At 29.3% G+C, this 21,525-nt stretch overlaps 1 protein-coding gene across 1 annotated transcript in view; it reads right to left on the reverse strand.

Moving 5' to 3' along the window:
- The window catches only part of LOC119607426 (ras-like protein family member 10B), a 51,326-nt gene that overhangs the window by 16,728 nt on the left and 13,073 nt on the right, over window positions 1-21,525 (reverse strand). The window contains exon 2 of the mRNA XM_037961317.1: window positions 18,300-19,576. The gene's annotated coding sequence lies outside the window, so the exon portion shown is untranslated. The remainder of the gene's footprint in view (window positions 1-18,299; window positions 19,577-21,525) is intronic.

Below are 21,525 nucleotides of genomic sequence, written 5' to 3' on the forward strand. Positions count from 1 at the left end.
AACTAACTAACTAACTAACTAACTAACTAACTAACTAACTAACTAACTAACTAACTAACTAACTAACTAACTAACTAACTAACTAACTAACTAACTAACTAACTAACTAACTAACTAACTAACTAACTAACTAACTAACTAACTAACTAACTAACTAACTAACTAACTAACTAACTAACTAACTAACTAACTAACTAACTAACTAACTAACTAACTAACTAACTAACTAACTAACTACTAACTAACTAACTACTAACTAACTAACTAACTAACTAACTAACTAACTAACTAACTAACTAACTAACTAACTAACTAACTAACTAACTAACTAACTAACTAACTAACTAACTAACTAACTAACTAACTAACTAACTAACTAACTAACTAACTAACTAACTAACTAACTAACTAACTAACTAACTAACTAACTAACTAACTAACTAACTAACTAACTAACTAACTAACTAACTAACTAACTAACTAACTAACTAACTAACTAACTAACTAACTAACTAACTAACTAACTAACTAACTAACTAACTACTACTAACTAACTAACTAACTAACTAACTAACTAACTACTAACTAACTAACTAACTAACTAACTAACTAACTAACTAACTAACTAACTAACTAACTAACTAACTAACTAACTACTAACTAACTAACTAACTAACTAACTAACTAACTAACTAACTAACTAACTAACTACTAACTAACTAACTAACTAACTAACTAACTAACTAACTACTAACTAACTAACTAACTAACTAACTAACTAACTAACTAACTAACTAACTAACTAACTAACTAACTAACTAACTAACTAACTAACTAACTAACTAACTAACTAACTAACTAACTAACTAACTAACTAACTACTAACTAACTAACTAACTAACTAACTAACTAACTAACTAACTAACTAACTAACTAACTAACTAACTACTAACTAACTAACTAACTAACTAACTAACTAACTACTAACTAACTAACTAACTAACTAACTAACTAACTAACTAACTAACTAACTAAACTAACTAACTAACTAACTAACTAACTAACTAACTAACTAACTAACTAACTAACTAACTAACTAACTAACTAACTAACTAACTAACTAACTAACTAACTAACTAACTAACTAACTAACTAACTAACTAACTAACTAACTAACTAACTAACTAACTAACTAACTAACTAACTAACTAACTAACTAACTAACTAACTAACTAACTAACTAACTAACTAACTAACTAACTGTGGGAAATCAGGAAATTTTGTTGATAGATATTCTACATTCGCCTTTGCCGAATATTATATACCCTTCACCATAGCAACTTTACGAAATTAAGCACACAAAATACACAACGCAAGGAAACCAACATACATCCAACATACGAAACAAAATACACAAAAAACAATAATATACAACGCAATAAAACCAATATACATCCAACATACGAAACAAAATACACAAAAAACAATAATATACAACGCAATAAAACCAATATACATCCATACATCTTTTTTCCAATAAGCAGTGTTGTTTGGCTTATTAATTAAAGCATGCATAAAATTTTCTTTTTTTTATGAAATTTTAAGAGGTTGTCTCGGATTTGCAACAACATGTATTTTGATGCTGTGGACCATTCAAAAGGTCGATTTTGCATTTCAGGTTACGATATATACCCTTCTCATGAAGGTGAAGAATATAAAAGTAGATCAATATCAATATCGATATTTGGTTTTAATAAGTTACATGCTTCAAATGTGCGACTACTTAAATGACACGACATAACATGCATACATGTAAACTCTTTCATTGATCAAAATTTCAGTACATGACTTATAATACAATTCAAGGATTGTTATCTTAAGTTAATGAAGAAAAAAAAAAAAAAAAACAGACTATTCTTGTCAGGTTCCATGAACTAAAGCTGATTTGTTTCGAGCAAACAATTTAGCAGCTGTTCAGTATAGGTGGAGTTTTAATAAAGATAAATCTCTTTCGCTGTTTTAACATTTCTTAAAATTTATTTAAAAATGTATTACCAAAATAGAATAAATCATATTTTATATTAAACAAGTCATGTTTTGTTCAAACGTCTGCCAGTATTTCTTTTTCGGTGAATAATCAAAATGAAGCCATGAAGCCAAGTCGTTCGTTAACTTTCTCAGTTGCCAGAACATATCAAAAAGCTTAAAATAAAGATTATTATTCCAGCTCTGTTGAGTCCTGAATTTATTTTTGTAACTTCATAATACTTTTGCATACATTTATATTTAACGATGTTTGCAACATATACAGCAAAATACAAGTAAAATTTGTTTACACTCTATATAAGGATTTCCTACTGCCTTCTAACGCCCAACCATTTATTTCATGGATAAAAAGAGACGCAACTGTTACCTATACTTCTGGCACATACCATCCCTCTTAAGCTGGTTAGTAGGAGGAAAAAAGTTTAATATCCTAAATATTGTATTTATTTCTTTGCCAGCTTGTAGTCAGTCTTAACAACATTTTATGTTGCCTGTGATTCTAATTTAATAAAACAGCATATTTATTTTCATTCCTTCCTTGCTTCATCACATCTTTATTACTTTGGTATTTCTTTTTTTATTATTTATTTCTTGTTTTGTGTTTTTGCTTTAGCGGATTTTTTTCATACGATTTATTACATTTCAAATACAGTTGTTGTTAAATTATAGCGGCGATATAAAAATAATACTTTATTTATGGTTAAAATATACAGGCCATGGCTGACAAAATTGCCTCATAAAGCTAATGACACTAATAATTGTTTTAATTAAGATTTGTTGGGAAAAGGTTGATTTCATTAGAAAAAGTTATTATCAAATCAAATGTTAACTTTTTCTTAGTTTTAATCACAGTGGCAAAAAAAACATCATAATAAAAGAACTGAATTACTAAAGAATTTTGACTTTATATTCTCCTTTAACTTTCCATGTGGAATTTAAAGTTTTCTTTTATGAAACTTATTTTTGTCACTCACTGTAGCTGAATATTAATAAAAAAAATATTTCGCCAGCAAAATTCTGAAAAAATAATATCAAGAAATATTTCGCAATGAAAATAGCGAAAAAAATATATAACAAAAGTTAAAGAATATCCCAGCAAAAACTTACATTGTAAAGCAATGCGTTAAATAGCGAATAAATGCAAGAAGTCGCTTTTCGTCACACGATGTTGATATTGGAGGCAATTACTTACCCCGTGGCCACCGGTAGGTTAGTGGTTGGTGGTTAGTGTTCTAGTCTAGTAGACCGGATCTGCGGGTTCGATTCCCACCTAAGGCAATGGTTAAGGTGCGCAAAACAGGCCTGATAGAGGCCTAGGTGTATTTCTTCGGATTTGATGTATGTACATCCTCCTTTCCAACTAACTAACTAATTAACCACGCTCGCTTACAAATAACTACTTAAATAAGTAATAAAAACTCTGGGAATGACCCCTACTAGGAAAATAGGTTATGGAAAGGAGGATAGAAGGAGTAATGTTTGTGGATATTTGATTTAAATCCTCTTACATCGAAAGTGAGAGGAAATACCTCTGCCGGAAGTTTATTCCATATACGAACAATTAGGATGAAGAATAAATTTTCCCTGCAGTGAGTTGTGTTCCACTGGCCAATCCACCAAAATGATATGTGTTTCGTAAGAATATACTGGTAATTTCAGAGGAACACATTCCATCATAGAGAAATATATCTCACATTGCGACGATGCTCCAGTGAATCTATAGAGTTTGCTACTTTACTGTTACCGATAAGTACCTTCGACCATACTGTATGCGGTCGAGTTGCTCCAAAACAGACTTCGAAACTCCGGACCAAATATGAGAGTTGGATTCCATTTTCGATCGCATATAAGTGGTGTAAATAGGAAAAAGAAGTATGTCCGTTTGAAAAAACCCGAGACACTTGAATGCTTCTTTCGACACTTGAAAAATGTGTTTAGTTCAGCGAACATCGCACTATATTTTCAGGCCCAGAACATCAAGAATTCCCAATTCCTTAATATTTAGAAAGTAATTTATTACATGATCAATTATAATCACATGTAATGTGTAATTGGACAATAGCCAATTACAAATACTTGTAATGGTAATTGAAGTTTTTCCAATTACAATTACTTGTAATGTGTAATTGACCAATAACCAATTACAATCACTTGTAATTTTAATTGAAGTTTTAATTTGAAGTTTTACAATTACTTTTAATTGTCATTAAGGTATTACTAATTACAAATTACATGTAATTATAAGGAACAAAATTCACAATTACAAGGAATTATAATTGGAAATTCTTCAATTACAAGTAATTGTAATTGGAAATTTTTCAATTGCAAGTAATTGTAATTGGCATAACTTCAATTACCATTACAAGTAATTGTAATTCAAATTTCAATTACAATTACAAATAATTGTAATTGGAAAAACTTCAATTACAATTACAAGTAATTGTAATTGGAAATGTAGTTATTACCCCCCAACCCTAATATTTACATCACCCATATATACATACATATATACATACATATGCCAAGGGTTTATTGTTAAAAAACAACTCTCTTAACACGACCCCATTAAGAGATCTTTATCAAGTCGTGATTAAGCTATGCATTCATATTGCGCCTCATTGCCCCAATCTCTAGAGGACTTGGTGTATAATTGAATGAATAAAAATGACAGATATTGTTGTCATCGCAAAAGGAGTAGATATGGTTGGAAGTTTGACATAGGAAGTACCCCTAAATTAATCTCTAAAACTCGTTTGATGAGATCCCATCTTTAACAACTCGTTTAGTACGATCTCTAAAAAAGCTCGAAATAAACCGAGAGAAATTATTACTAACACCAAATGCAATTAGTTTCGCCTTGAAAATATCTAGAGCCATCACTTTACTTTAGCCAAAATGTGAATGGAATGACAACATTTCTCTGAAAGGAAGGCTTGTAGGTCTACCGTAGAGCGACCTCGTAAAGTAAATTGTTGTTCTCTAAATACATCTGGCCCAGGAGACTTGTATTAAAAAAATCAAATAAAATGTGAAAATAAAACCGCAAAACTCAAAATAAAGTACTTATGAATATATCTGACTATACGTATGTATGTAAGTCATTATAAGAGTACTTAAGAGTCATGCAGACGGAAAATTAAGCTGTTGTTTCAGTACAATTCATTATCGTACTTTTGCTGGGATATTTTATAAGTATAATAATGTTAAGAATATATACTTAAAAGAAAACTCATGCTTTTTTTAACTGTAAACCGTCTACAAGAGATTACGAACACATAAATTGCAAACTTAAATGCCAGCTGAAATACAATTTCATTCGGACCCATAAATAAGCTTCAAAATGTGAGTATAATTTTAACAACTTTATTTTTATAAAATAAATAGGTAAATTAAGCTTAAATTTTGCCTAAAAATGTAAAAACTCTCTTCTTACAATACTTTAGTTAGAAAGTTTGAATTTGTCATACATATAAGCGATCTGTTCTATTTTGAAGACCTGTACAGATTTAAGACTTTAACACGAATTACTTGTTTAGGAATTATAGATTAATTTAACATTCATTTCATGTTACACTGAAGTTTTATTGCATTTAACATGGGTGGCGTATGATTGTTATTACAGAAACACTAATTATTTATTACACATACGCCTGGGTTAACCAAGGGTAAACTTATGTATATGGACACAGTGTGTTAATATTTTATATGGATTGAAAAATTACAAATTTGACACTTTTTTTGGAAACTAGAACATTAAAGTCATACAAATTTAAATAAAATATTAACTGCATGGAATTTTGAGAAACTGAAAAAACTGTTTCGGTGAAATTATATAATATTTAATATGAAATCATTTCAGTTATCGGCATTCTATGAAAATCCAAAAATTTCGAAGACCTTTTATATGATACTAAAATTGAGTACATTTTCTTTGCGAGAAATATCAAAAATAACCTTTTAATCCTATGATCCAGCTCACTAAATATTGATATGAAAGGATGAACTTAACTTAAATTTTATGGTCACCCTTCACCTTCTTGAGAAGCATGTAAAGCCCGGAGTAAATAAGAACCTATAAAAATGGATATATTGATACTTTTTTGTTCTTACAAGGTACTTTTGGAATTTTCTTTAAAAGGGGAGTTTATTGTTATTTGAACATTTTGAATTTTGTATAATATTAAACCTAGAAATATAAATTTGAGCGTGTAGAGACCGGATTATGTGAGAACCAATAAAAGGGGACTTTTTGGGACCTGTTCGTTCTTCAAAAATAACTTTTTGAAACATGAAATTAAGCGTGTAAAGCCCGGAGTAAATGAGAACATATAATAGAGGACTTTTTGATAGTTTTTCCTTTTTCAAAAGATACTTTTTGAATTTTCTATAATCTTGAACTTAGAAACATGAAATTAAGCATGCAAAATATCTTGGTAATAATTTGAAAGGAAGATGAATATTAAATCAAATCCGAAGAAAGGCCTACACCGAGGAAGTGTGTGTCTATGGTGGGAATCGAACCCACGAACTCTAACTACTAAGCCACCGGAGGCGCATATATCATTATAAAACAAATCAAGGTAAATTTTAAGAGTAGTAATGAAAACATGTTTATGGCTTCCATATGTATGTATATCCATAGGAGTATTTGACACACGACTCTGCCGAATAGAAAATATTTTCATGTTTTTTTTTTTGTTTTCACTTGACAATTTGCCAGTGTTTTTGTTGTTGTTGTTGGTAGAGTTCTTTTGTTTTTGCTGTCATTTTGTTATGTTTATCTGACGGTTAAGTTGTTTCTCTGTTTGTTGTTGGTTTTCTGAATACATTTGATTTTTCGGCGATTTTCATTTCATTAAATTTATCTACTGCTGCCAGCATAGCTATCTAGCTAAAGAACAAATTGTTTACTACTCGAAGTATTTTTGCTTTTTTTTTGTTCTGAATTCTACGCACAGAAGTAAATGTTGGCCAAAAAACTCGAAGAACACTAAAAAGTAGAGAAAAGTGGTTGAGAAAAAGGAAGAAGGTAAAGATGTAAAGTAAATGTTTGTATGATGAAGAGTTTTTACTTTTTGCCATTTTATCATGCTTTTGTTGGTTTTCATTTATTTCCTCTTTAGGGACTTTTTTCGCTGGCTAAAAATTATAAATTACAACGTTAGGAGCCAGTAGTAACTGTTAAGGAATGGGTTGAGTTGGTGTAAACAAAAATAAATTAAGTCTATGCCCGCACAATGAAAGGTAAGCGGGTGTTGCCTTTGTTGGAATTTGCCTCGTAAATCTGTAACAACATTTATTTATGGCATGAATTTTATATTTTTTGCTTTCACAAATCAAATTTATTATCTTTTCCACGCTTTTCATTTTCTATTACAACAATTTTATTGGTAGACAATTGTTTAGTTAATTTTATATCGTTTCCTTTCGCATTAAAGGCATGAAATTTTGTTAAGTGCTGTTTTATATTCGAAATTAAATTGTTTTTTCGCAGCATGAATAAGCAGTTTTACTGTGTAGCATCAAATGAATGAAATTGCTTCATTTAAAATTTAACAGAAATTTATTTCTAATTGTTTGTATTATTTATTTAGGAGACTTTTTTGTTGTTTATCTAATGATAAGAATTGAAATGATATTAAAGTGTAGGGATATAAAAGAAATGAATTGAATTAATTAAAGATTTGTTTGTTTGAAATGTAAATGTGAGGCGTATGATTGTTATTATAAAGATATTAAATATTTATTTATCATACGCCTGGGTATACAAAAGAAAATCATTTGAATGTTAATGTAAATGAATAGTGAATGATTATAGATATAGAAAACTTAGATATATACATCGATTTGAATAGAAATCAAAGCTGGACTTAAGCTTTTTGAGAATTGTTGACGAACATGTAAAATTTAAACTATTTAAATTTAAAGGACGAGAGATTACATTTCCTAATTACACAAAACAAAAAATTTTCCATATTATTTCTTTGAAAATCTATTGCGTCTTTACTATCTAATTTAGAAATATTATTCCAAAGAAAATTTTTTAAATTACAAACAATTAACTACATATTTATAGACATTTTAAGCAAACACCTTCTAATTACCAACCTTGTGTTAGTAATTGAAAAGAAACACTACAATTAAAATATCATTTGGGTATATAATTAGTAAAATATTTTAAAAATGCTGTGGGTAATTTAAATGGAAGTACTAGCATTAACTAAATATATAGCTTCAACAAAAAATTCCATACTGAAAAAAAAAGAAATTATATATAAGTATTCAAATATGCACTGATGTCACAGTTAAAAGGAATTTTTTATTATTTTTTTTTTTTGCTTTTTCGAAAATTGTCTCTTTTTAATAACAAACTTCCTGCTATAAAAGCTGCCAATCAATGTTGATAAAAGTTTGTTGAAATTCTCATGAAAGTACAAAAAAAAAAACTAAAATTCTTTAGAACATCAAAAAACCTAATGACAGACCATTGTCACTAGTTTGTAGGGGAAAAAAAGACACAAGCATGAAATTAATAGTTGACTATATAAACTTTGATTATCTAAAATAAAAAAAGGAACAAAAAACAATGAAAATATAATCTTTAATCTTTTATCTTTAAAGGAAACTATTACTTAAAACTATAAATTTAAAATATATTTGGTACGCAAATCTTTATTATGTAAATTATTATAATCCGGTTCGATTATTACTTTAAACTTTAAAAGTTAACATAAAATTTAATACACACAAGTAATAGTTCTATATTCGGTTGAGCTGAATCTTATATACAATTCACCATTGCTGCGTCATTAATCCCATATATCTAGGATTAATATTAAACGAGATTCACAAAGTACCATTTGAAAAACAAAAAATTATAAAAAAGTTTAATCTTATAAATTTTCATTTTATCACAATACTATATGTCCGATTTTATATTCCTTGTTTCAAAAATTCAGAAAAACAAAAAAATAAAAATTGAGTAGAGAAAAAGTACCAAAAAAATCCCTCTTATAGATTTCCATGACAAACTTTTATAAGTTTTCCGGGCTTAATTTCATGATTCTAGGGTTAATATTGTAGAAAAATACCAACAAGTTTTCTTTTACAGGTTCTCACTTACTCCGGGCTCTCATGTATACTTTTACGTTTCTAGGTTCAATATATAAGACATTTCAAAAGTATCTTTTAAAGAACGAAAAAGTACATTTTGATGAACGAAAAAGTACCCCTTATAGGTTTTCATCTAAATACACCGGGCTCTACATGATTAATTTTTATTTTCTGGGTTTAATATTATAGAAAAACTCAAAAGGTACCAGTTAAAGAACGAAAAAGTACCAACAAATAGTTCTTTGTACCAGTGCTAGCTATTAACCTCCCATCCCTGCTTAGTTTCTATATCTATGATTTTTGCAATAACAAAACAATAACAACAATAACTTGTTCTTCTTGTTCTGTTTTGTTTTTGTAAATAAGCAAACTATACTTAGTTGGAACAACATTTATGATTTTATATGAAACTGTATGTTATTGTTGTGTTTTCTTTTTGCACGCACAAAAATGTTCATTTTTGTCATATCTCCGTAATATATAGACATACAGACGGACAGACATATAAAGATGGACAGACAAACACTGCTATCTATAAGGAATCGGAATAAAGTCAGAAAATTGTATTATTCTCAATTCTCACACCCTCCGGGCCATACCCCCCTGGCATGTTTCCTTGATGATAGATCCGCATCTTGGTGCAATCCGGGGGAAAAGAGGTGTTACCAATACCTCTTGTCTGCCGGGACTATAAACTGGTGATGTCACTTCACTCTTCGGCTAGTCTTTGGTATGTTTTGACATGGGGTCTAACCAGAGAACCACATAATCTGGTACTACGGGTGCCCAGTTGCTCAAAGGACTATGTCCTGGCTGGTCAGTTGGTTGAGATTCCTTTAGGCAGGTGTTCACGTTAAGCACTTCGACATTAAACCTCCGGGCCATGTTACCTTGATGATCATCCCATTTTGGTGTTATTGCAATCCGGGGGAAAAGAGTGCTACCGCTCTGCCGGGGACTACAAACTGGTGGTGTCAAACGTTCCCTTAGCCTTTCCTTGGAATGATTTGACCTGGAGTCGAACTATGAAGTCTTATAATCTGGTAATCGGCAGCCCACAAGGCAGAGTTTCGGACTTTGCCTTTTTCCAGTTATTATAGAAGACCTTTAGGGTGCACGTATTGGTTTAAACCCAAACTGATACGGTATGGTTATAGATGTATATGGGCCTCACCCATCAGTATACCTAGAGTGGGTGATTCGGATGTTTTTTTTGCATCTCGGAAGTTACGAAACGGTGTAGCAATGGTTTAGAATTTTAATATCTCGAGTACTTGTACATAGACCGACAGAACGTAGAAATGTTGCCACTGGCGTGTAAGAAGCACAAAGGAGTGATGGTTTGTAGTCTATCAAGAACACCCAGTTGCTGTAAAAGTACCACCGTGAAATAAAGTGTAAAACATTTCAATTTATACACAAGAACAGACAGACAGACATGTATAAATCGACTAAGATATCTATAAGGACTCGGAATATACATATGTATATACTTTATAGGATCACGAAGGCGAAGAGTATAATTCACCATGAAATTTCTTTGAAAAATCTAAACTAGAAAAGTCGTAAGAATAATTTAAAAAAGTTGGGGGTATATAGTTTTTGTCGTTCCATTTTTAAGCTTATATATACATACATACATACATACATACATACATACATACATAGGTCTTTCAAAAGAAAGATAATTGTATTTTATTACATTCACTTAAATTTCGCTTAGTGTATAGGTAAAGCTTCAGGCAAAATTGAGAAGGAAGTGTCACGGTCTTTACAAAATCGTCTACAAATTGAACAAATCCATTGTCTCGACAACAAAATCCCATTGCATCAAAAAAAGGATTCAAATATACTGATTGTAAAATATTACAAACGAAAATAAGCAATAAAACTCTATACAAAGTATTTTATAAATTTATGCCTTAAACCATTTTATGTTTTATTTATTTAAATGTTAAATCGATTCTAAAAGCTTAGCGATAAATACGAAATAAAATAAAATCGGGATTATCAAAAAGCAGCAAAGTACTCTTTTTTTTCTCTTTTTGAGATTTAGATTTTTATCACGAAATAATACACAAGCGTAAATAAGTGAACATGGGAAAAAGCCAGAGCAGATGTAATAACAGAAAAAAAACAACCCACAAAATTGGAAAAATAAAATATATTATAGCAAGGACATATTTTTTTAAAGGATGAATAAGCAATGATGGCAATGTAAATTTTATTAAATGAAGCAATTTTGCCAGATTACTATTCATAAAAAACTCATATTAATAGCAGTTGCAAATGATAAACTAAGTAAAATATCAGGTGTATCCAATTTTAAATTGCCAGCAATAGTAACTGTTGCACAAAAAACAAAAATTTGTTTGTAACAAACTGCATTAGCAACATTTGTTGACAACACTGATGCAAAATTTATGTGATTCTGTTAGAAGAGAATGACGAAAAACTACCACTCATTTAGTTTAAAATACACTTCCGAGTTCTTTTTGTTTGAAACCATCTAACTGCACAACCTTCAAGTTTGTATTCGTGAAAGTTAAGGAAATGACAAAGTTTTGTTTTTTTTGTTCTTTTTCTTTTTTAAAAGTTTATAGTTTCTATAACAAGTTTTTTATTTATAGTTTTTTTTTTTTTTTTCATGAGTTTACCACAGAGTATACAAGTTTTACAGCCATGTCACTGCCAAACAAGCTCATCCTTAAAAATGTCGTTTTTAATGTTTTCAACAAGAAGTGCAAAGATAAAAAACAAGTATTTGATGCAATAAATTCAGAACAAGCGTGACCGTGTGTTAATCTAACTATACTTTACTATAATATGCAACATCATTATTAGTAACATTGCAAATTTGGCGGTATGTTGAAGGCTCTTGTGATGTCACCAATAGACCTAAAGAAGATTTTGCAAAAAGTGATAATTTTCATAGGCTTATATTTGTATTATAAGCCGTTTTGAATTTTGATTTACTGCTGGCGAGTCGTAATGTCCTGTGTCATAATGTCAATGGGCGTTATGACACTTTTATAAATGTCATAATTCTCATGACAAAAGTGGTTTAAAAATACCATTTATCATGAAATTCTTGATATAGCGAAGTCGGTATTCGAAATGCAGAGGAGTTCAAAAGCCATGCACACGGTTAAAGGTCAAAACCGGCTATACAGGACTCTTTTCTGTCCTTCTGTCATAATGTCAATGGGCGTTATGACACTTTTATAAATGTCATAATTCTCATGACAAAAGTGGTTTAAAAATACCATTTATCATGAAATTCTTAATATAGCGAAGTCGGTATTCGAAATGCAAAGGAGTTCAAAAGTCATGCACACGGTTAAAGGTCAAAACCGGCTATCCAGGACTCTTTTCTGTCCTTCTGTCCGTCTGTCTGTCTGTCTGTCCGTCTCTCTGTTTATCTGTGTATATTTTGAAATCAGTTTTCAGAAGACCCCAGATATCAGCGAGATCCTTCAATAATTCTATCACACATAAGTTCTGGAAGAACTCTATTTAAAGTAAGCGGTTCATAAATAACGGATATAGAAGCAAAAATCCGAAACAAACTCTGAAAATTCCATCAAAAATTGAAATTTATTGTGCATGGTCAAATCAAAAAATAAAATAAACAACAACAACATATAGGATCATACGATAAATTTTGTTCTTGTACTTGCTATTGGCTAGAAACATGAAATTACACATGTACAGCTCGGAGTAAGTGAGAACCTATAAAAGGGAACTTTTTGGTACTATTTCGTTATTCAAAAGGTACTTTTTATACCCTACACCACTATAGCGGGGAGGATATTACGCGTTTGTGCTGATGTTTGAAACACTCAAAAATATTGGTGCTAAACCAATCGGCTCAGAAGCACGTTTTGAGTCGATTAAGCTATGTCCGTTTGCCCATCCGTCCGTCTGTCTTTCCGTCTGTGTGTCCATGTAAAGCTTGTGCGCACGCTACTGGTCGCAATTTTCAAGATAATTTAATGAAATTTGGCACATCGGTCCATTATTTCGCCTAGACCTCATACAACCGCACCCACCGAATAGGGCTTTTGAGCTTATAATAATGTTAAATATTGCACAATCTCTACAAAAATCTGCCGATTTTCGAAATGATAGGGACTCATTTGACCCTAGCCCCCATACAAAGTCCCCTTCAGAAAATGACTTGAAGGTGGAATTCACCTTTAAACACTACTATCACATTGAAATTCTGCTTAAATAACTTTAATGTCATCGTAAATAGCTCTACCAAAATTTATACGAATAGGTCCATATTTACCTTTACCCCCATATAACCCCTCTTTCAGAAAACCACTTTTTTGGTACGAAATTGGTAAAATATTTCGGAATTATGGAAAAATGCTTTATTATTACAAAAATAATCCATATTTTTAACTTACTCAGTGATGTTGGGTATCATATGGTCGACCATGCCCGACTATACATTCTTAATTATTAAATTTATATCTATAATATTGAACCTAGAAACATGAAATTAAGCAAGTAGAGCCTGGAGTAAAAGGGGACTTTTGGTACTTTTTCTTTCTATGACTGGTACTTTTTGGTTTTTATGCAGACACGCAGCCAAATATAGAACTCTTACTTATTTCATTTCAAGTGGAAAGTTTTACATTGTGAAATTGTACTACTTTTACTAACGACACCTGTACGTATACGTGTTAATGATTTCTTGATATTACAAATATTAAGTATACGTGTAATTTGGAGCATCACTTTTGATTTTATACTATGTTCAAAATTTTTGTTCTTTATGACAAGAGACACAACTCAGAAAGTAAATCAAAATTCCGAACGGTCCCAAATCTTTGGGAGAACATAAAAAAGTGAATGACTTTGGGCAAAACTGGGAGACACGGTATTTGTTTTCGGTCTTTTATCGCGTAGAGGTGTAAGTGAAATATATTCTCAAGATGGCCTTCTCTCCCGGAAACAGAATTTTTCTCGCTTTGGCTCTAAATTTGGCTAATGATGCTGTCTACACCGTCCTATGATTTAAATTTTAAAAATGATTGCTTTAGAATCAAAATAATCTCTATTCATGGCAATTTATTAGGATTTGTGTGTCTGTGTTCATTTCCTCGGTAGATCTGATTCTCTTTGCTTCAGATATTGAGAGAGAATCCGATATTCCTAGTATTCTGTGATTGACTTAATATGAGTTTCTGAAAGTCGATAACTTAGCTATGATGTCACTAGCCTCCTCAACCATTCATTCTACCAAATCGTAGTTAGGTTTTGGTGTGAAAACCCTCATCTTAATTCAAAAGTCTGGGATTGCTTAGAGCTCCACCTGATTACATTCTTCTCTTCCAACACCACATTTATAGGCAATAAATAAGGGACTGAATCAGTAAAACAATTACCTCGTATAGTTTAGCTGTACCTGCAATTTGAACTAGGTGTATTTCGGGAAAATCGGAATTTTTGTAATATTTTAACAAAGTACTACTGCCCGGATAGTATCAAATATAGCTTCGACTTTTTATTAAAATCGCGCAATCTTAATCCATAAATTGTGGAGGTCAAATGGTAAATCAAACAAAATTTACTTAAATTAATTAAATTATTTAATGCAATAAATTTTAATTTCTAGTTTATTGATTTCCAATAAAACCCTACATTTAATTTGTATTAAAGATTAAGTAGAAAATCCTTAAATAAATTTCATTTATTGCCAAAATCACACAAAAGTCAGTAAATCATTTGATTGATACCATTACCCACATTTAAGAGCAAAAAAGTTGAATTTTATTTGATCACATCAATTATGGACAAGAGTTTGATATAAAAAGTTTTTTTTTCGTAATTAGAAGATACATTTTAATTATTGACAGTTTGATAATAAAAGGAAAGGACATTGAAATGTAGAAATAGAAATAAATTGTCTATTTTTACCACAGTCAGCGGAAATTTGGAAAACGTCTAAACTTGTGGGATGTACAATATGCGTATTATACCTCGCGAATAATTTAAGATGAAAACTAAGGACTTTGCAAAAGCTTTTTAACTATTCTTTAGCTATCTACATAGTAAAGCTCATATAATTTAAATATTTCATTTCACTTCAAACTAAATGAAATATAAGTAAAAACTTGACTAGACCACTGGACAAGATTTATTATATTCTATTTCAAAAATAAAATTCACTCGAAAAATATATTTAAAATTTAATATTATTACTTTAGTTTATTGTCTGAAACACCATTAAGTTCTTAATTAGTCAAAATTATTCCCTTTAAAACCATTTGTAACACATTCTATAAAATTGTTTAGAAAATTCATAAATATTTTCGAAATAATTTATGAGTGAGAACAACTAAAACAATAATTTGTGTTCAAAAGTGAAAAAAGCCACATTTGAGCATTGCAAATAATATAATTAGTTGTAAAAACGAAACTAAACTAATGAGTTTAAAGTCAACACATATACAATTTACAAAATCATATATTTGTATATAAGGGACGTAACCAATATCAAAAATATCCGTTTATACGTGAGACACCTCTAAACGAGATAGATAGGCGTAAGTCCATGCTATAGCATTAGTATAAAAAAGATTGGAACAAATATGGCGCTAACAGATGTTAACATATATTCCGACCGGTGAAAGAAAAAGTTAGCTGATAATGTATGTTAGCAGACGATTGCAATCGTCAGGATTACTGACAGTTGTCAGGCATTGCTAGTTATTTCGTTTTATGTCTAACTAACTAACTACTAACTAACTAACTAACTAACTAACTAACTAACTAACTAACTAACTAACTAACTAACTAACTACTAACTAACTAACTAACTAACTAACTAACTAACTAACTAACTAACTAACTAACTAACTAACTAACTAACTAACTAACTAACTAACTAACTACTAACTAACTAACTAACTAACTAACTAACTAACTAACTAACTAACTAACTAACTAACTAACTAACTAACTAACTAACTAACTAACTAACTAACTAACTAACTAACTAACTAACTAACTAACTACTAACTAACTAACTAACTAACTAACTACTAACTAACTAACTAACTACTAACTAACTAACTAACTAACTAACTAACTAACTAACTAACTAACTAACTAACTAACTAACTAACTAACTAACTAACTAACTAACTAACTAACTAACTAACTAACTAACTAACTAACTAACTAACTAACTAACTAACTAACTAACTACTAACTAACTAACTAACTAACTAACTAACTACTAACTAACTAACTAACTAACTAACTAACTAACTAACTAACTAACTAACTAACTAACTAACTAACTAACTAACTAACTAACTAACTAACTAACTAACTAACTAACTAACTAACTAACTAACTAACTAACTAACTAACTAACTAACTAACTACTAACTAACTAACGAACTAACTAACTAACTACTAACTAACTAACTAACTAACTAACTAACTAACTAACTAACTAACTAACTAACTAACTAACTAACTAACTAACTAACTAACTAACTAACTAACTAACTAACTAACTAACTACTAACTAACTACTAACTAACTAACTAACTAACTACTAACTAACTAACTAACTAACTAACTAACTAACTAACTAACTAACTAACTAACTAACTAACTAACTAACTAACTAACTAACTAACTAACTAACTAACTAACTAACTAACTAACTAACTACTAACTAACTAACTAACTAACTAACTAACTAACTAACTAACTAACTAACTAACTAACTAACTAACTAACTAACTAACTAACTAACTAACTAACTAACTAACTAACTAACTAACTAACTAACTAACTAACTAACTAACTAACTAACTAACTAACTAACTAACTAACTAACTAACTAACTAACTAACTAACTAACTACTAACTAACTAACTAACTAACTAACTAACTAACTAACTAACTAACTAACTAACTACTAACTAACTAACTAACTAACTAACTAACTAACTAACTAACTAACTAACTAACTAACTAACTACTAACTAACTAACTAACTAACTAACTAACTAACTAACTAACTAACTAACTAACTAACTAACTAACTAACTAACTAACTAACTAACTAACTAACTAACTAACTAACTAACTAACTAACTAACTAACTAACTAACTAACTAACTAACTAACTAACTAACTAACTAACTAACTAACTAACTAACTAACTAACTAACTAACTAACTAACTACTAACTAACTAACTAACTAACTAACTACTAACTAACTAACTAACTAACTAACTAACTAACTAACTAACTAACTAACTAACTAACTAACTAACTAACTAACTAACTAACTAACTAACTAACTAACTAACTAACTAACTAACTAACTAACTACTAACTAACTACCTAACTAACTAACTAACTACTAACTAACTACAACTAACTAACTAACTAACTAACTACTAACTAACTAACTAACTAACTAACTAACTAACTAACTAACTAACTACTAACTAACTAACTAACTAACTAACTAACTAACACTAACTAACTACTAACTAACTACTAACTAACTAACTAACTAACTAACTAACTAACTAACTAACTAACTAACTAACTAACTAACTAACTAACTAACTAACTAACTACTAACTAACTAACTAACTACTAACTAACTAACTACTAACTAACTAACTAACTAACTAACTAACTAACTAAACTAACTACTAACTAACTAACTACTAACTAACTACTAACTACTACTAACTAACTAACTAACTAACTAACTAACTAACTACTAACTAACTAACTAACTACTAACTAACTAACTAACTAACTAACTAACTACTACTAACTAACTAACTAACTAACTACTAACTAACTAACTAACTAACTAACTAACTAACTAACTAACTAACTAACTAACTAACTAATTAACCAACTTTTGTGACACTTGTGCGTATAAATAGTTTTATGCTCGTGAAGCCTCTGTATACCTTGTGATCTAATACCCATCATGATCGAAGAAATTTTGAAAAATTTAAATATAGTTTTCGGTAAATGCACATTACATTAACCTTAAGATAAAAATAAATCAAATTTTTCAATATTTTAACACTGTTAAGCTATTTCAAAATTTAATTTCAATAAAAAAAATACCAACCTTAACTTCAGTGCTGTTAATTAAATTTTTAATGCTTCAATGCTGTTGCTGATGATGTTAATGCTGTTACTACTGGTGACAATTGTTGATGTGATTGTTGTAGTTATGCTTTGGAATTTAATATCGATACTAGATAATGATGTTAATGAATTTTCGAAGTAAAAATGTTTTTCAGTTAGAAAATCATTGTTTTCAAGTACATGCCATCATTTACAATCATTTAGTTTTTTTTATACTTTTTGTGCACTTGTTCAAAATTCATCAAATTTCTTTATAAAATTTATTTTGTTTCTTTTTTTATTATTCGTTTTTAAATGATGATGATGGTGTTGCAAATATTACACACACAAATGAACACTTTTAACTTGGGTGTAGTAAATATTAAAAAGGAAACGGAAACAAAAAGAAACTTTAAACCAAATATATATCAATGTTGATGTTGTTGACTTGTGTTTTTAATTTGAAATTTTAAACTTTGGTGTTAAATTTTATAATATTAAGTTTAAACTATTGTTGTTGTGTTCTTTGATGATATATTGAATTTTTTTGCTGTTTGAATTGTTGTAATTGATCTGTTAAAAATGTAATAGTATTAGTACTATATATTTTATTTATAATTATTTAATTTATTTTGTTTAACAATTGTTATTGTTGCTGCTGATGATGTTATTTGTTGCTGATTTTTTTATTGCTGTAATTAAGGGCAGTTAATCGTTGTTTGATTTGCTTTTGCTGTTGTTAAATGATGAGTTTTACAGCTACATTTGTTGCATACTTTTAGGTGTTGCTTATAAAATTGTATTTCATTTAATGCTAATGTTAATGCTAATGATAATAATGAATTACTTTTTGTTTAAATTACTGCTTAATGTTTTTACTTTTTTATGTTTTTTTTTATATGTGTTTTTAATATGCTGACCATTACATGGTTGTGTTGGTATGACTTCTTAAGTATTTTTCTTTTCTTTTTGGAATTTTATAATTTTAACACAAACATAATCACTTATTTTTACTAAATTCACTTTTTTGTAGCAGTTGTTTTGTTTTTTTGTAAAGAAAAATCATCAATCATTGACACCCATGCCAACAGCTTGACATCATTAATTTCTCATTTTCTATCTACTGCTACTATTTTTGGTATTTATGTAACATTCATTAAAATTCATTTGATTTTTTTCCTTATATTACAACTTTTAGTCATAGAAAAATATATGTATAACATCAATTGTTTTTGTTGCAATTGTTGTTTTTTAATTGGAATTTCAATTTAAGCAAACCTTTAATTTGTTTAATTACTTTTGTTTAATTTAAAAAAAAAAAATAATAATAAATTTCATAGTTTAAATACTTTTAAATAAAACATTTAAAAATTAATTTGCATGATATCATTATTTTTATGACAGCTGCATAATTAAATAAATAAACTTGTAATTAAAACTGATTTTTAAGTTTTTGTCTATTGAAGTGTGGTAATAAAATATTTATTAAATTTTAAAAATTTGTTACTAACTTTAAGTTGAAATTCATTATGTCAGTTTAATTAATATTCATTGGTAATGAATTGATGAAGTGAGAAGTTTCGCTGTTGAAGGACCCTAACCCCAAGTCCCGTAAAATTATAATTCAAGGCAGGAAAAGAAGATTAAGTACTATAGTATACACTAGTTAATAGAAGAGTTAAAACTCTAGTAAATAGACTAGCCCAAATGCTAACTTATAGAATACCCCATTATATTACTTATTAGATAGTTCATGGACTAATCATCTAATTAATGGACTAGCCAACATATTAGTAAATAGATTAGTCCCTTAGTTTATGAAATAGTTTATTGTCTAGACAATATACTGATTAATAGACTTGTACATTTATTAGTCCGAAGTGTAGCCCATAGAATAGTCAATGGATTAGTCTACAGACTTGTCAATAGATTAGTTAATATACTAGTCAACACAGTAGTCAATGGACTTACTTATAGACTAGTCAATTAATTAATCCAAAGACTAATCAACAGATTAGTAATTTGACTGGCCCTTTAGTTTATAGAATAAGCCAAAGTCTAGCCAATAGACTAGTCCATATATTAGTCCATAGAGTATTCCATAGAATAGTCAATATATTAGTCTTGACTTGTCCGTACACTAGACCATATAATAGACCATATACTTGTCAACAGATTAGTCCAAAAACTTATCCATATACGAGACAGCACGGTATTCAATGGACTTATCCATATACCAATCACTAGTTAGTATAATATACCATAAACTAGTCAAAAGACTCATCTATATATTAGTCCAAAGATTAATGAACACACTAGCCCATATATTAGTCCTTAGGCTAGTCAAAAGATTAGTCAATAGATTAATCAATAGATTAGTCCATAGACTAGTCCATAAACTAATAACAGAGCAGCTAATGGACTTGCTCATAGACTAGTCAATAGATTAATCCATTGGCTAATCAACTGGCTCCATTAATTTATGGAATAGAAATCTAGCCAGTATACTAGTCCATAGATTACTCAGTAGTCTTTTCCATAGACTAGTTAATATACAAGTCTATAGAGTATTCCGTAGACTAGTCAGCAGACTACTATAGAAGTCCCCTTCAGAAAATTCCATAGAATAGTCAATATATTGGTCTTGACTTGTTCGTACACTAGATTATAGGCAGATTAGTAGAAAACCGTGTCCATATAGAAGACAGCTCAGTATTCAATGAACTCATAAGTAGACTAATCCATAGACTAGTTAATAAAATAGACCATAGACTAGTCAATAGACTCATCAATATATTAGTCCAAAAATTAATCAACTCACTAGCCCATAAATTAGTACTTAAGTTAGTCAAGAGATTAGTCAATAGATTAATCAATAGATTAGTCCATTGAATAGTCCATAAACTAGTAACAGAGCTTGCTCATAGATTAGTCAATTGATTAATGCAAAGGCTAATCAACTGGCAACATTAATTTATGGAATAGAAGTCTAGCCGATATACTAGTCCATAGATTATTTAATAGTCTTTTCCGTAGACTAGTTAATATACAAGTCTATAGAGTATTCCATAGACTAGCCATAGACTAGTCAACAGACTTATTCATAGACTAGTCAACATACTAGTTAGTAGATTATTCCATGTACCGGTCAATAGATTAGTTAGTCCGTTGAGTAATCCAAAAACTATTCTATTGATTGGCCGATAGACTTGTCAATAGATTAGTAC

The sequence above is a fragment of the Lucilia sericata genome, unplaced genomic scaffold (genome assembly GCF_015586225.1).
Source record: "Lucilia sericata isolate MDLA Ls3-8-SP2 unplaced genomic scaffold, ASM1558622v1 Contig000694F_arrow, whole genome shotgun sequence".
NCBI lineage: Eukaryota > Metazoa > Arthropoda > Insecta > Diptera > Calliphoridae > Lucilia > Lucilia sericata.